This window comes from Haemaphysalis longicornis, unplaced genomic scaffold (assembly GCF_048455015.1).
Source record: "Haemaphysalis longicornis isolate Haplotype H1 unplaced genomic scaffold, Haemaphysalis longicornis Haplotype H1 scaffold_9, whole genome shotgun sequence".
In the NCBI taxonomy this organism is placed as follows: Eukaryota; Metazoa; Arthropoda; class Arachnida; order Ixodida; family Ixodidae; genus Haemaphysalis; species Haemaphysalis longicornis.
The window spans coordinates 150,640,344-150,647,645 of record NW_027526460.1 but is presented as its reverse complement, the minus strand read 5'-3'; the positions used below and the strand labels follow the sequence as shown (position 1 = coordinate 150,647,645).

Below are 7,302 nucleotides of genomic sequence, written 5' to 3'. Positions count from 1 at the left end.
AAAACTCTGTTCGGGGTGCTAACGAAGAATACGAAATTATTTATTTCTGTAGACACAATAAAGAATTCCTCCATTTTTTTCGAAAACTTGGATTCCATGTTATTTATTTATTTATTTGTTTGTTTGTTTAATTTGTACTGGAGATAGTGGGCACAAGTACAAAACATGCCGTTTGATTAGTGTGCGTCAATATATCCTGTGCAAGCAACGGGGTACGTTCGAAAAAGGACTATTATGCGCCAGGATGATGGTGGTAGGAGCAAGGTGCTGGGCCTACACCACCTAGATAAGTTCAGGCGTCTTCACTCCGGTAGAGTGTACCACAAGTTTCTAGTACACTCTAACTCTAAAACTTCTAGTACACTCTAACTTCGGGGTGCATGCCTTTCACGTCATTCAAACTTGCCCGAGCCTCTCACGCCGTACGAGCAGCGTTTCGGTGTGTCCGGACACGTTGACAGGCAAGGTGGAGGGCGACTTCTCTCTCGAGAGCGTTTCTTGAAGATGGAACACCTGCGTACAACGTCAACGTATACGGACTGCGATGGAAGAACCATTGAAGCTCCCATGAAGTTGACACGGTTAACTCCACACGCCTTCCCAGCCATTTTCCCAGACTGCCATTCGTATATCTCGTATTCGCGCACGTCGCGAGAAAAGCCTGAAGTGAAAAGAAAGCGGACTGAATGAGCTACTCCAGAAAGCAATACACGAGTCCCAAACAGCGTTTGAAAACGAAGAAAAACAGTACAAAGTTCGTAATTCGGGTGAACTGATGTCTCCGGTTATGAGCGTCCAAATGAGAAGTTTTGTTGTACAACAGCATGCGAGACATGCCTCATCATCGCCCACATTGAACCGGCGTTGCCAGCCTCGGAGATGCTTTTATCTGTCGTTGTAGCAGAGGATCTGTCCGTTTCCGTGTATTTTGTGAGTGCGCTCCGTTGGTGTCAGATGATGTGTGCATTTCTGACAAAGTCCATAATGTCCGCGCGCTGGACAACCTTCTCGACAGCGTGGAGCGCTATTGTGAAAAGAAGGCCCATCAACAGGAGGACAAGTTGGGAGGAGTGCTTAGGCTGGTTTTATCCTTGCTGGATGACATTTGTGATGATGAGATGGCTGACGCACTAATCTTCCTGAAGGAACAGTGCAAGGTGCTGACAAAGAAGAGCAATGGCGTGCGGTATTCTGCAGAGTTTTTGGTTTTGACCAGTATATGGCACATAATTTCTCCACACGCATACGAGTTTTTTTGCCACAGCAACAAGCTTGTCTTGCCGCATGACACTACCATCAAGCGAGTTTGTGCTGCACATGACGTGCGCCCATCGAAAGAACAGTGCGAAGAAGGTTTTCTGAGATACATTAAGCGCCGAGCAACCATTCCGAAGCCTCAAGAAAAAAATGTGAAAGTAATTCTTGACGAAATACACCTGCAGCACTTTTTTTGACATAAAGGTGGCTGCCTGACAGGGTTTGCTGCGCATTTTGCGGAACCGGTAAAAACAGCGCATGTCTTCGTGGTACAGTGTTTGCTTTCGTCTTATAGAGATGTTGCTCATATCCTTCCGGTAACTCGTATCATAGCAATGGAGCTGCATGACGTTCTAAAGAAACTAATCATGAGGCTTGAAAGTGCGGGTCTGCATATTGTTGCGGTCATAACAGACAACAATGACACACACCAGAAAATGATGTCTCTATTAAGTGAGCAAAATGAGCCAGGGATTGTTTTTCCTCATCCTGCCAACGCGCGGCAGCCATTGTTTCATGTTGTTGACACTGTTCACTTGTGCAAGTGTATACGCAACTGTTGGCTCAATCAGAAGGATGATGACAAGTCATTTTTCTACCCTCCTTTTATAAGCTGTGGAAGTGGTGAGGACCAAAAAGCTTCGTTTACTATTTTGAGGAAGCTGTACCAGGCTGAACAAAGCAAGCTTGCAAAGGTTGCCTATGGTCTGGCCTATAAAGCACTTTATCCAAGCTACCTAGAGCGTCAAAATGTGAAATTGGTATTGAAAGTTTTTAACAGATTTGTGTCATCAGCTTTGTCACTTGAAGCACAGAAATGGAATTTGCTGCACTGCAGGAAACAGCCACGTTTATTGATTTGGTTGTCAGGTGGTGGAGCATTGCGAATGTTAAGACTCCAGCAAAAGGGGCACAGACTACGTGATGTCTGGCAGCAGCCTGTGAAGGATATGTCTTGTTTGCAAGTTCAGTATCTCGATCAGTTCATAACCTGGCTTGACAGGTGGAGACGAAGGGGCACCACGGCTGGTGGTTTGGCAAAGGAGACCCACATTGCTCTCTGGCTGAGCACGTATTCATTGATTGAGCTGTCACGGTATTGCCTTGATGAGCTGGGATTTAGGTACGTCCTTTTTGGGGAAGTTTCAAACAGATTGCCTTAAGGCCTGGTTGAGGAAGTACCGCCAAATGTGTGGCTCTCACTACAATGTCTCAATCACAGAGGTATTCGAAGCGGAGACAGATTCGTTTGCAGAACACTTTGATGCTGGACGACATGCCGTTGACCTTGAAACCAAATGAACAGGAGCTTGATGCCGAGATGCTGATAGCAAAGTATGTCATCAAACTCACCCAAATTGACCTGAAGGCATCACAAACTGACGTTACTTGGCATACGTTGCCGGCTATTGTGCGCATGCCGCTATTAAACGTGATCCATGTGAGGATTGTCAGTCACAGCTCATGATCACTGACCGAGAACTGCAGCAAAGTGAGCACGTACTCATTTAGAGCATGAGCAGAGGAGGCTTGAAGTTTCAGAAGCCTTTCGTTGTTAATGTTGTTCTTGGCACGACGACATCATTAGAGCACCTTATAAGCAAGGGACAGGAAGAGCGGTTTCATGCAGAAGCCAACCAAAGGATGGTCCTCTTGAGCATCATGCAGTTTCTACTAAGTGACGGCGAGGAGTTCGACATGTGTGCAAGCTGCGACCGTCCAGATACCGTACTCAAGAATATTCTAAAACCAGCTGTCTACACGCTTCTAAAAAATTATGATGCTTGCAGGAATGACAGTGTCAAGAAAGAAAAAGCCTACACAAAGCAAAAAAATTTGCTATAGCTACAGTAAACTTTGCGAGTGCCAACTTTGCTAAAATATAAAGCAAGCTTTACTAATGGCTAGTTTTTTTAGGCTGGCCAGTTCGGATTTTCTATTTGTCCCACAATGTTATTATGGCTGTGAATATGACTGCACCAAATGCTAAAAGTTTTTCGCTGTAATAGATTTTGATTCATTGTAATAAATAATCTAGTGTCTTGTTTTTGTTTGACTGTTTTTTGCCTAATCTTGCAGTTTCGGTTTTTATATCGCACAATGTGGTCATAGATGTCAATATGACTCTACTAAAAGCTGGAAGTTCGTGTGTTCCTTGTGATACATGGTACTTACTTTGTAATAAATATTCTGCAAGGTGTGCGGGACTTGTGTACGTTTCGTTTACGTGCTATCTGAAGGTGTCACGTCCGCCAAGATGAAGCGGAGCAGCAGTATTTAATCTTGATGTGAAATAACGTTCGTTCAGAAATTTTATATTCTATGTCTTTATCGCGGCAATGCATAAATTAATGTCTTACTCAAGTGTAGTAGACACCATGCGGGAAGCGTCCGCGTCTCAGCGGCTCGCGCGCGCGCGTCGACGGGGCAGGTGCGTGACGTCACGGCGGCAGTGAAGAGGCCTGAACTTATCTAGGTGGTGTTGGCTGGGTGCGTGAAGAGGAAGCACGATTAGCATTGCGTAGCTCTAGAGAACGCCCTCAGAGTTAGGCCTCCGCTACCTTGCTCGCCTTTGGAGCCCGTCTTTTTTCAAGCGTCTTGCTGGCCTCCAGCTATAAACCCCCTTATTTATTTATTTATTTACTTATATTTTTTATTAATTAATTATAATAACACTTTCAAGAACCCCATGAGGACGTATTGTATAGGGGGGTTACATTTGCACATGTATTGCACAAGCACAACAAAAAAGGGCAGAGAAAAAGAGACAAATGGTTGCGGTAGCTCAGCTAACCTTGGTTATGCAAAGCCAAAAGTTGACTTAGTGTGCTAGAGTCTTGGTTTCGCTTGGTTTACGTTTGATGTAGCTGTATGGCCGACGACGGCTCAAAGCCGTTCGGTCCTGTACAACGCTTGCAGAAGGAGGCACGGCGTCGCTTTCATTCTCGGCGAACGCGGCATTTCTTTTTCATGGCGAACGCGGCACAAGATGAGTCACATTGCCCGAGGCGACCCAGCGGCGCATGCGTGGGAGGCTGCGGGGTTGGTCGCCTGCCAATCACCTGAGCGGCCATTCGCGTCGCGTTAGCCGCCGCTACGTTAGCAGAACGACTTAAAACGGGGCCTTGTGCCCAGCGGCGACAGCGGGCACGGCGAATCACGCGATGCGCTTGGAGAGGTGTGTCGTTGGGGGTGTGTCTCCGGCCAAAAGGTGAACTTGGGCATACTACGCGAAACCGCTGGACGAAAGTACTGAAGTTTTGCGTTAAAAACAGAACGGTAATATTCAAACTGAGGGCGCAAATAAATACACACTCTAACCTTGTAAAGAACAATAGTGCCAAATGTCATGCATAATAACAAGGACAAAAGACACGAATACAATACAAACGGTTGAAATTCCAACACAAACACGATGTGCAACCCATTAGCACAACAAAAAAAAACGGTATATACAGAGCAAAAAAGAAATTAGCGAACTTATGAATGAAATCCGTTGAATTCAATGTAAAAGTTGTCCGAAGTACACAGCAGTGATTCGCCACAATCGGCTGAAGCGCCGTTATCAGCTCACTGCTACCATCCAATGCAATTCAAATTTCCCGCCTTCGCAGTGCTCGGTGGCGCCTTCCTGAAACTGCGCCAGGAAGAGTTCTGTTGTTTTGGGGCTTGCGTTTTCTCCCGCACGTGCCGGCGTTGCACTGCCACTTTTTTCGCTTACTGTCGTATAAACCAACCCGACGAGCGTTCCTTACTAAATAGACACGGGCGCTAACGGCTAATTAAGTATATTTTGCCCCAGATGTACGAACAGCTTTCTTAGCGCAAACAACGGGGAGATGCATGACAAGCGCCAGCATCTAACGAGTTTTCAACGATTATTATACATAAACCGCTTGGCTTTCGAAGCCTCTGGGCTATGCCGCAACGACGGCCCCTACGACGGAATGCCGTGTAGCTCTCTACTTGGGTCCAGCGGGCGAGCTACGAGAAGGCGGACCCTTGAAGTGCTCTGCACGTAAAACACAGTATCAGAGCAAAGCGTTAGATTGCCTCTTGGATCAGTTCCTGAAATTTCTTGTCGTCTTTTTGAAATTCTTAATGTGATTATAGATTACTCCATTCGACTATTGTACTTGGGATGAAAGACAAGGAAAAAGCGGATAAGCGAGAACTTACACGTTTAACTTTGTAGGAATCGTCGTGGCATGAAAAAATTACGGGAGGTGGTTAACAGAAACCATTGTGAAGTCACACATGCTGCTAAGCTTATCGAACGCTTATAGTCGGGAAAGTTGGCGGCGATGTACTAGATCAAGTAATTCGGCGCAGCGCTTTAGTTTTAGCGCTGTGACGCTAGAATGACGTGACTTGTCTGAATATATGAAGCGAGCTGCACGGTTTTTCAGAGATTCAATATTAGTTCATATGTATGGTTGGTGGGGAGCTCAAATGGCGAACCATATTATATTTTGGACGCATTAGTGCAGTAAAGGCAAGTTTCTGAACGTTAATAGGAGCTTGTTCGAGGTTCATGTACTTAAGGAGCATTTATTATTGTTTAATCATTAATTATCTGATTATATAATTAACAATTGTTCATTAAATAATTGTTTATTTGAATAATAATTAATTATTTATTTATATAATCGGTAATTAATTACACAAATAATTAAAGAAGTAATCATTTCTTATTTATTTATTTATTTATTTTTTGCTGAACTCCCTTTCAAGAGCATAGGCAGGAGGGGTATAAAATTATTGTGTACAGAAAAATACATATCAGTGAACAGTTTCTTTTATGGCATCGATGTTTGCAATGTTCGAGTGTGGTAGCCGGTTCCACTCTGTTATGGTTCGAGGCAAAAAAGAGTATTTGAAGATGTTAGTTATGACGTATATAGGTAGTAAGTGATTCGAGCTGCCTATTTCGTGACAAACGGGTTTTGGGTGGCTTGAGCTAGGAGTCAGGTTCCAGTGATAGTTCCAGGTTCCAGTGAAAGCAAAAACGCCCGTGTGTGAGCGATTTCAGCGCACGCTAAAGATCACCAGGTGGTCAAAATTAATCCGGAGCCCTCCACTACAGCCGCGCCTCATCGCCTGCGTTGCGTCGGCGCGTTAAACACTACAATTAATCAATTGTTCAACAACTGGAAGCATTTTTTAGAAACTGTAATATGTTGTGCAGTTGACGCCGACAACCAAACCTGATCCAGAAAAAAAGCAAATGTTCTAATAATCAGGTATACAATTGTCCATCGCAACACGTATCGCTCTAGGAACGCCAACTCAGAATTGGCGTTCAGCGCCTGTTTTTCAGGTGTGTTTTTGCGCCTTTTCTTTGTTATTTGTCTTTGCCCCCTTACTCTTTTTGCCCCCTGGCGTTAAAATGAGGAGTAAAAATTGCTGCCACCATCCGCATTTGTCGTGTTTGTATTACTAAGGCAGTCTATTGATTCCGAAACTAAAGGGAGCGTGCTCGTTTTTACATAGGTGGAATTGCCGCATAACGCCCGTCTTACCCCGAAACTGCCGCAGCTGTAGGAAATCTCTATAGTGGAAAACCTATGGTTCAATAAAGTTATTTCCTTAGGCCATGGTTCACACAAAGCCACGTATTTTGGCGTTTATTTCCACCATGTAGCACAATTTGTAGCGGCCTATGTCAGAAGATTTTCTCGCCAGTACATTGGATACGGCAATAAATCTCCGGTAACATTTTTTGTGATAGCACGCTTTATTTGAACCAATAATATCCACTTTATCAGGCTAGTTAAACGTCTGGTATATTTTTGTAAAGGAAGGCAGGCTATTCGCGATCTTTATAACTAACCTCGTACCAGAGTCCTTCGATGCTTTGAAGGACTCTGCCAGTACTTATGATTTATTTTGAATTAGTTTTCTTTGTGCGTATGCTGTGAAGCCCTTTCAATGATAGTCTTAGCTGTCAAGGTTTCTCTGTGATCCTGCGTGCGTTACAGTTTGCATAGGTAGTGCATTACCGTGCAGCCCTGCGCGTCATTATCACACTGGGTTATCATTTGC

The 7,302-nt window shown here is 44.4% G+C and overlaps 1 pseudogene; it reads left to right on the top strand.

Annotated features, from left to right (window-relative positions):
* Positions 1-493: 493 nt before the first annotated feature.
* Positions 494-3,916, top strand: LOC144151462 (uncharacterized; annotated as a pseudogene).
* Positions 3,917-7,302: the final 3,386 nt, after the last annotated feature.